Genomic DNA, 10,271 nt, shown 5'->3' on the forward strand with positions numbered 1-10,271 from the left:
GCGAGTACGAGGGAAGAACCTTCCCTGGACGGCTGTTAGTCGTGCCTCCAGAGGGAAATACTTCTTCAACTCCCACCCAAAAAATAGCGAAAGCTATCCTTTAAACGTCCTTTGCTTACCAGCGATTGTCGTTGAAACATTCTCATTAATCAGCTTGCTTTCAAAATTACATGAACATACTTACCCTCGCAGACTGGAATTGATGCCCAGTTTCCGTTTGAGCAGTGTGCTCTGGTTTGACGATCTTTTGCTTTATAGCCTTCGTCACACGAAATCGAGATGGCGCTCTTGTCCACGTACCGCTCACGCTCTGTGAATTTGCCGTTGGGGATAGTCGGGGGAAGGCAATCTTTCTGATCTGATAAAAGACAATTGAAATAACCTCAAATGACCGACAAAAAATATTTTGTAAACATGCTCTAACTCATTATTGTATTATGTAAATGACAAAGAAACTGCAAAATGTGTGCATGCATGGAAGTCGTAATGCGTCACATTAGCCGTAACACACTTTTTACGATTGTCCCACTACACTATACTGCTATCCTTCCAACCACCAAAACCCTCACAAAACCTTAGAAACCCGTAGAACTGTGATCATTATGATGGCCTAGTGGTAGTCAGTGATGAGACTCGCAAAGGATTAATTCAGTGCAAACAAATCTTTGAAGTGACTCAGGAGGGAGGTGTCTCCTGAGCAAAAGAGTGAATCTTCGAAACTCACAAACTGAAAATAATCGGGTAGCTATAATTCATATTGAATGTGACTAATGTATTCTTGGCATTCCACCAAAAGAATTTAATGAATTAAATGATTTGACGGGGAATTCCATTCACAACTCAACGCCGAACCGGTTCTCATGCAACGCGCTCATTTCCGATATTTATTTTCTTAAGGCCAGTTTTGAAACATTTTCATGGCACTCCTGGCGAGCTCCCAAGGCAAAAGTGGTGGAATTAATCTAATAAGAGAAGAAGACCCCTCCCCCCGCCCTCACACACACAGGGATTAATAAAGTGTAAAAAAGTTAATGATCTTATCTCATTACTGTATCTATAACAGCTAAGAGTCACAATGAATCTATATGTGTGCCAAGAAAATGAAAATGAACATTATATATCCTATTGCGGATGTTACGTGTTACGTTACGTTACGTACAATAACATCAAAACACATATCTTTACAAATCACTTACTGATGCATTGTGGTTGTGGTGACCATTTGCCATTTTGACACGTACTGGTTGCCCACCAGCCCTCCGCTGTGGGTTTATATTCAGTATCGCAGGCATACGTCAGCTCTTCACCCTGTTTAAACCTCTCTGACCCGGGGACATAAAAGCCACCATCCAACTTGGGTGCAGCGCAGTCCTCCATAACATATCCGGCTGGTATAGAAACATGAACAGTAAAGTGGCTAGAAACGGGGGGCGGGTGGGGGTGTAATTTAATCAAAATGAACAGAATAAGAAATTATCTCACCAATGACTGCCTCAGTAAGCAAAACCTGAAAAATGGAAGCAAGGTGTGTAAAGCTCATCTTGGTTGGGGTGTACAAGTCCTACTGAGAGCACAGAGCAGGGCTCGCTTCAGAGCAGGGCCTGTTAATCATTAAGGGAACTTCCTAAAAGTTAGGAAACACAGGAAAGTACAATTTGCAGTGTTTTCTGCCGCTCACACGGTGAACACAAACAAATAAAGACCAGACAGACACACACACACACATACACGCACGGGAACAAATTTGTGTTACTTCTCAAATGACACCATTTCGACCGTTTCTTTTGTTCGCGCTGATTGGCGGTGTACCAGAGCTCAGAGCGCACACAAATAAAACGATTTATGAAAACTTGCCACTCATTCAACTCAAATTGGTTCCTGTTTAATATTATTCCAACGTCACTGTGCATGTTTACCTCCCCCAACCTTGTAACAAAATAGGCGCAGAGTCGGGCCCTGACGCAGTGCAGCACTGAGGCGAAACCAGAGACAAGAACACAATTACAGAAGGCAAAAGCTGTCTTTCACGGAGGGCAGAAGGGTAACGAGCACAGACACAGACGGACAAACCTACGAGACGGACCAGCGATTGACAAGAGTGAGAACGGGAAAACGTGAGGCGGATTTGGGTAATGAGACTCAAACACAGGTGGGAACACTGAGGCCCCCTGCTGGGCAGGTGCCAAACTGCAGGGGAAGACAGCCTGGCGGTGTTTTGACGGTGTTTTTTCGAAGGGGCCGCGGCACACTCCTCCGCCGCGAGAGCTTGCCAGGTGGGCTGTAAAAATGTTTTCAAATTCTGCTTGAAAAAACAAAAAAACAAATAGAAATGATCTCTTGTGTTGCAAGAGCAAAATTGCGAGGCTGCGGAAGGCGTTTCACTCGGAAAACTGAGGACGGTTCATAATGACGGAAGGCTCTTTTGTTTTTGATTCGGTTCTTGAAGAGTCACCCAGTGAAAACAATCGCTGGGTTTGCTGTAACTCACGGGGAGCGGGGGAGGACTTCCCGAACGATGAACGAGAGTCGGAAGAGTTGCGAATGGAATTCCCACAAGAATCATTTACCTCCGTCACAATAACTTATCTTGGTGGAACGCAAAGAGTAAATCACATTCAATATTAATTATGCAAAATGCCTGGAGCTTTTCCCATGAATTATACCAAATGCCTTGGACTTTAATTTAATTTAGTCCGGAGTAGTATTTTCAGTGTGTGAGTCAGAGATTCACTTTTGACATGACTCCCAACTCCCAAGTTAGGATAAAAGACGTGTTCGCGACAAACAAACCGTTTGCGAGTCTTGAATCACTACTAAGCAGAGTTTACATCTTTCTGACATTATTCAAGATCTAGATCTAGATCAAGATTCAAGTGGTTAAAAGGAGAGCTGTATCGTGCCGTGGGAATATGTCATTGTAAAAAGTGTGCAGTGGAAGGAGAAAAAAAAAAAAGGTTGGGAAACAGTTGGCCTAGTACACAGGGACAGACCCTGTCAATTCCATGCTTTATTAATTGTTGAATAATTTAGGCCATAGACAGTGAACCAAATGGTGTAAAGCAAATTTACAGGCAAACACTAACAGGACCAGAGTAAGCAATATATATACAGGTACTCCTCTCTTAAGGACCGAGTTCTGTTCCTAGGACCAGGTCGTTAAGCGAATTGGTTGATAAGCGAGATCCCGTGCCATTTCACAGTAAGGGGACGTGGCTGTTGCAAACGCTGGTGTAGTGAATACTGACAGACTGCAGGAACGAGACAGACTGAAAACGGTGATGAGATGAGATGTTTACGTTGTATATAGTATATATAGTGTATATAGTATATATAGTGTACACAGCATATATATAGTATATAAAGGGTGATGCGTGATGAGATGCTTGACGCCGAGACGCCCCGCACGCAGTGCAGACGCCATGGTATGGTGCGCAGCTGGTCGGAGAGCTGGTCGTAAGTCCGAACGGTCGTTAAACAGGTAGGTCGTTAAGTGAGGAGTACCTGAATATTAAAAAAAAGAAAATACATGTAGTAGTGGGGAGTGGTTTTGGCGCGTGGAGAGCCAGCTCTGGCAAACAGAAGGGGACGCAGCTGCAGGATATTGGGGTGACGAAGAGTCTTGAAAAGCTGCCGTCGTGTCACCGCGCTCTCTTTCCCTGTCTCCTCACAGGCTGGGCTTCTCACCAACGACATGTGACCATACATTCTAAATTGTATTCCATTTTCCATTTGGCAAGTAAATCTTTCGGGGATGTTTTTTATTTGTTCGCATCCAATAACTGTTTCAGATTGTGAAATGCACCATCAGTCAGAGAACCCAGTCAACAACAAAATCTATTAAACCCACAATATCCCAAGGACTTGTATATTTGTTTTTGTTGAATAATTTACCGCTGCTGCAGATGAAGGTTAAAGTGTCAAAACTGTGAAAGCTGTGATGGACAGAATTCATTATTAAGCTGTTGAATAGAATGTAACTGGATGACACTCGGTCTATGAATTACCAAAAATACATATTACTGACAAGCAAACAGCCGCCAAATGAATGGACGTGGACAAAAGGGAAGAACAAAAGAAAGAAAGAAGGGAAGAAGAAGTGAAGGAAGGCAGGAAAGATGAAGGAAAGGAAGAACGGTAGGAAGGAATGGAAGGAAGGAGGAAAAAAGGAGCAAAAGCACGACGACCGTGTTCTCTACATGGTTCCCTTTGCGTGGTTCCACCAGGTTCTTATGACATGGTTTTCTACATGGTTCCCTCTACTTGGTTCTATATATGACTCTCTCCAAATTGTTCTCTTCACTTCTGTGTGGATCTCTCCACATGGTTCTCCACATGGTTTTCCACAAGGTTCTCTCCACATGGTTCTCCACAAGGTTCTATCCACCTGGTTCTTCTCCACTTGGTTCTCTACACGATTCTTCTCCACATGGTTCTCTACATGATTCTTCTCCACATGGTTGTCCACATGATTCTTCTTCACATGGTTGTCCACATGATTCTTCTCCACATGATTCTTCTCCACATGGTTCTCCACAAGGTTCTATCCACCTGGTTCTCTACATGATTCTTCTCCACATGGTTCTCTACACGATTCTTCTCCACATGGTTGTCCACATGATTCTTCTCCACATGGTTCTCTACATGGTTCTCTCCACATGGTTCTCCACAAGGTTCTATCCACATGGTTCTCTACATGATTCTTCTCCACATGGTTCTTTACATGGTTCTCCACAAGGTTCTCTCCACATGGTTCTCTACATGGTTCTTCTCCACATGGTTCTTTACATGGTTCTCCACAAGGTTCTCTCCACATGGTTCTCTACATGGTTCTCTCCACATGGTTGTCCACATGATTCTTCTCCACATGGTTCTCTACATAGTTCTCTCCACTTGGTTCCCTCCACACATTCTCTCCACATAGTTGTTTACATGCTTCTCTGTAGCTCATTTCTCCAGGGCTGTTGTTGAATACATTTCCTTTCCCTGTGGAGAAGTACTGTCTCCACACCTCACACCAATAAGCTCTATTGATTTCTCAGACACCGCCCCTCCCCCCTGTTTATTTGAGCAAAAAGCAATTACTTGCAGTCTCCCCTTTCCCTCGCTGATGGATGAGGAAGCTCACTTTCCAATTCCTTCAGCTCCTCCGCCGTCCATCTTCTCACTCGCACATGTTCCCTTCTACCCAGTGTTTCCCCGCGTCTGCCTCCTGCAGGAGCTGATCTCGGCCCTCCGAGCTTCCAAACTAACATGCTGATATGGAATACGATTATGGAACTCTGTGTTTTCAGCCCATCGGAAAAGCTTCTTTGTTAATAGCTCACGCAGTTGTGGTTGAGAAGTACACTTTTGAACGTCTTGTCATCCAAATGACGCGATTTTCACTTACCGCGGAAAGATTCGACGACGGCGAGCTTGATCCCGGTGAAAATGGATCTGTCCGTGCACGTGACGGACTGCCGCGGGCCTCCGGGAGCTGCAGCTTCGTGTGATATACTGTGTATGAATATTTTACTCCTTAAGGTTTGGATAATTTCATAGCCAACTTCTCATTTCAACTCCCTTAATCAATCTCACGCACGCACGCACATACGCACGCAGGCACACACACACACACACACACACACACACACACACACACTAATGCACACACATAAGAGGGTTCCATGAATGTTGTGACGCGGCTGTTCCAATGAGCTGGTCGGCGCTCTCCTCTGGGGAAGGTCCTCAGTGAATCCCTAAGCATCCCTCTGGAGCCTGGGAGCTAGTGAGGACCATGGGAAAATCCTGGTTTCTTCCTTACTTGCCTGGAGAGGATGGACGCCAGAGAGGAATGGCTTCACTGGCGTGTCTCGCCAATCTGGTCCAGCTAAACAAAAATCCACTTGTGAAAGCTGACACGAGCGGGGTCAAAAAACACTTGATAGTTCACCTCCTTTCCCTTTGGAAAAATATCAACCCTGGCTTTGTTAATCGGAAAATTTCCATTGCCCAATCAGAAGCACGCTCAGACTCGTGCGATGGTTTGCAGGTCACTTTGTATCCCGACCTTCACCTTTGGTCATGAAACTTGTCTCAAAAGAAAGAGATTTCTGTCACTGTACAAGTGCAGTGGAAACAACTGGAAACAAACATTCCAAGGAGTATTTACAATGGAAGTAATGAGGCAAATTTATCGTTTTCATTTGCCCATCGTTCACACCGCTGCAGTATTGCGCGCGCGCTGTGAAAGCGCTCGCAGGTCCCTCTACATCCACCCGTGTGGATCTCGTTTTCGCTCATGTATTTTGGCACTGATATGACGTCATATCACTCTTGAAAAAAAATCCCGCCCGCCTTCTCACCGCCCGGTGGCCTGCACCAAAAGAATACGGAATTCATCTCAGCTTCATAAGAATGATTTTGGAAATGCCAAATGACTTGTTTTGGTTTGTTGAAGATGAAGATGTCACGGGTACAGTTGGGTGAACCCAAATGCAGGACACAGTGGAGGCTCAGGAGTAGGTGCAAGGATAAACGGCTTGTTGAAGAACAGGCAGGGGTCAAAACCAGGAGTACAGTCAAAAGGCAAACTTATCGGCAGGGAACCGGGGTCCAGGAAAACAGGCAGAGAATCGACACAGTGTCTACAACAGATGTGGAACCCAAGACAGACAGAGGGAGCTAGAGAGGGACAGAGGGAGCTAGAGAGAGACAGAGGGAGCTAGAGAGAGACAGAGGGAGCTTGAGAGCGACAGAGGGAGCTAGAGAGAGACAGAGGGAGCTAGAGAGAGACAGAGGGAGCTAGAGAGAGACAGAGGGAGCTAGAGAGAGACAGAGGGAGCTAGAGAGGGACAGAGGGAGCTTGAGAGAGACAGAGGGAGCTAGAGAGGGACAGAGGGAGCTTGAGAGCGACAGAGGGAGCTAGAGAGAGACAGAGGGAGCTTGAGAGCGACAGAGGGAGCTAGAGAGAGACAGAGGGAGCTAGAGAGAGACAGAGGGAGCTAGAGAGGGACAGAGGGAGCTTGAGAGAGACAGAGGGAGCTAGAGAGCGACAGAGGGAGCTAGAGAGGGACAGATAACAAACAAGGCTCCTGACAGAAGAACTGTCAAATATCACTTCCATGAGGCTGTTCTCAGCCGACAAATCCCAGAAAATGAAGTTGGCGCCAATCTCGACTCAAATGATGCGATGCTGTGATAACTTGTGGAACTTGTACAGTGCCTGTATATCCTCCACCCAAATGGCATTAATATGAAACACAAAACTCTTGTATTTTCACGCCGTTTCCATGACCTTGGAGGAACATGGATATTCAAAACATTTAATGAACGTCGCTAGAATCCAGGTCTCGTTCCAGAATTTATTTGAAAATAACATTTTAACTGGGGTTTACTAAAAAAAACAGCACACAGACAGTAGGTTACTTACTCCCAAGACTAGGATGTAGATTTTACACAATATATACTAATTATATGCCAATATAAGGCTAAACAACTTTCCTGAATGGATCCATTTGACATAATCACTTTTATTGTAGGTTAATGTTATAATATGGCTTATGAAAATCAGGTATTCACAAATGCACAATGAGTAGTTTCCAGTGCATCGCTTCACATCCACTTCAGCCGACTGCAGATTCAGTTTGGGTGCAGTCGCTACTTTTAGTCCTGGAATGGTTTCAGGAGGTCCAAGTTCAGGAGGACTTCATTTCTAAAAATATGACCACGAGCAGACGCCGGGGGAAAGCATCTCACTGATCCCGTTGCATTTTCCGGGGCGCTGTGGCTTCCAGAAATAAACATGTTTCAGAAGTGTTATTAAAGGCCCAGATACACATGGCAAGTTTTACATCAACATCAACCGACTATGTCAACATCAACAACATGACATGAGATGAGACATGAGACGTGAGACACTGGGCAACACAGTAACAGGGCAACTGTCAAACGGAATTTCAGCCAATCAGAGCATAGAAACAATGAAAATAAATCTGGTTCCTCTCTTTCATCAGCCACGGCATATGTTTTGGATTGTTTACGACGGAACGGAATGCTTTTGTATTTACAAAAAGGGCAAAAGAGACAAAATATCAAACTAACAGCCCCCCCCCGATGGCAAGCAGGTAAGACAATACACACACACACACACACACACACACACACACACACACACAGTTTGCAACCACTACAGAGCGATGGAGTCTTCACTTCGTAGCTTGCAGGATGCGAATATGCGTTGGTAGCCACAAGCTGCACATACACAGTATAATGAATTGGATGATGATGTCACAAAGCGTCTTACTCCACAAACTCATCACAAACTGGATCTACGCTCCACCACCCGACCAGTACTTGTAGAACCCTTGGCGTGTGGGCAATGCACAACGGCTGGGCTACTTACGGTCAAATTTCATTTTTCATTTTTTACAAATTCCATCTCTACCCACGAGATGTCTGTGACGTTCGGGTTCTGGCGAGACCTCAACCTTGTCCGTAGCTCAGACCTCAACCCTGTCCGTAGCTCCATTGGTTGTTGTGTTCCTGATACTTTGAGGCCGAAAAATGCCAAGGAGAATAATAATTAGAAAAATCCTTGCTGCAGGCAGCAATACGCCGGGTCCAGGGCAGTTGGCCCTTCTTTAAGGTTCAGTGAACGGTGTGCTTTTTCTCTCTACTGTGTGTTATCCCTGTCACTTTGTATGGTTAAGAATTTGTTACTGATATTCCTTTAGTCCTGTCGGGATTACATCTGTGCGTGACAGTATCTCGGTAAGGTTTGGCTGTACATACGTAACTGTCTCACGTGATCTGTGTACTCCGTCAACTTGTGCATGCGCGCAACGATTTCTTCGCTGTAGTAAGCGTCTTTGCGTGGCGCCATCTTAGTGCGGGAGTCATTGTTGATCACAAACCTCTTCCACAATACTGAACCACCGATCTGGATGAAACTTGGGACGACCCCATGTTGGAACCGCCCCGAATACACATCGTAAGTAGATTGTCTGTGGGATCATCTGATCCATAATATCCATGAAAGTCTGACGTCAGTCCCATCTGCACGTGCCGCCATCTTGGTACGGACCCGGTTGTTGACAAATCACGAGACTGCGATGCCATCATGTGACCTGTGCGAGCCATCCTTTGGGCATGTGCGGGCGTTGCAGCGATAAATTGTTTTTCCACAAAATTATCGCAAAATAATGGACCGATCTGGATCAAACTTGGACGATGGCATGTTGGAACTGCCCTGAATACAGTCTATTCATCTCATCTGTCCACTTCGGAAACTGAATGTAGAGTGATCATTTTTTTACGTTATCATCAGGTATATTGTTTAGGTATTGTGCTCTGGTCTGGTCTGGGTCAATGTCTCACAGGATGGTTCCTTCTATTTGGTGAAGCAGCGAGCTCTGAGAACAGAGTGGAAATCAGGCCGGTATTCGGCAATGATCCAATGTTTTATTGTCAGCACACAGTATTTATGTGGTATTCACAACTAATGGCCATGGTTTAATGTGCAGAACAAGTCTTTCTCTGTGGTTTAACAGTTGAGGGAGACGTCCTGTAGAACAGTATTTGACCAGAGAAACTTCCCTTGTGACTGTCAAGACAGGGGGGAGTCATTGGTTGTCAGAGTACATTTATGAGAATCATAACAGTTATTGATGTAACTGAAGAAACTAGCATGTGAGGAGGCTGCTGGCTTTAACATATTCTAAAGCAAACTCCATGGCCGCCTCCTTTGAACGTGTCTCATCAGCCCCAGAGCCAGATGTCTTGCTGGTGTTGATAGCCTTGAATTCACGCTGGAAAACTGTCCTAGGATTCTTCAATTTATAAAAAATTTCTGCCACTGGCAAACAATGTATCACAATTCATGCATAAATGTTTCCTGTACAGTATTATACACTTATAATACTCCTACACCTACAATACTAAAAATCCCTTCAGTCATGTGTTGTGTAGGGTTTAAAAAAAAAATTAATCTATATATCCTTCATCTGGTTGAGTTTTGTATTAGCATCCCATAACATTTCTGCTTCTTACAATGGTTCTGGAAACCTGAGCCCTTGTCAATCACCCATCAGAGAAAAACAAAAAGGAAAAGAAAGGCCAGCAAGATCACATGACCCAAAGTCTGGACTGTGATTGGAGAATTTGGGGTGTCACTCTGTTGCCCAAGAGGGGTCGCTGTTGATCTTGGATTTCCTGATATTAAATGGTCGACTTCTCTCAATAGAAAATAGAAATTTCAAATTTGAACGTCGACGTTGATGTCAAAGTCACGA

This window comes from Zeus faber, assembly GCF_960531495.2.
Source record: "Zeus faber genome assembly, chromosome: 12".
In the NCBI taxonomy this organism is placed as follows: domain Eukaryota; kingdom Metazoa; phylum Chordata; class Actinopteri; order Zeiformes; family Zeidae; genus Zeus; species Zeus faber.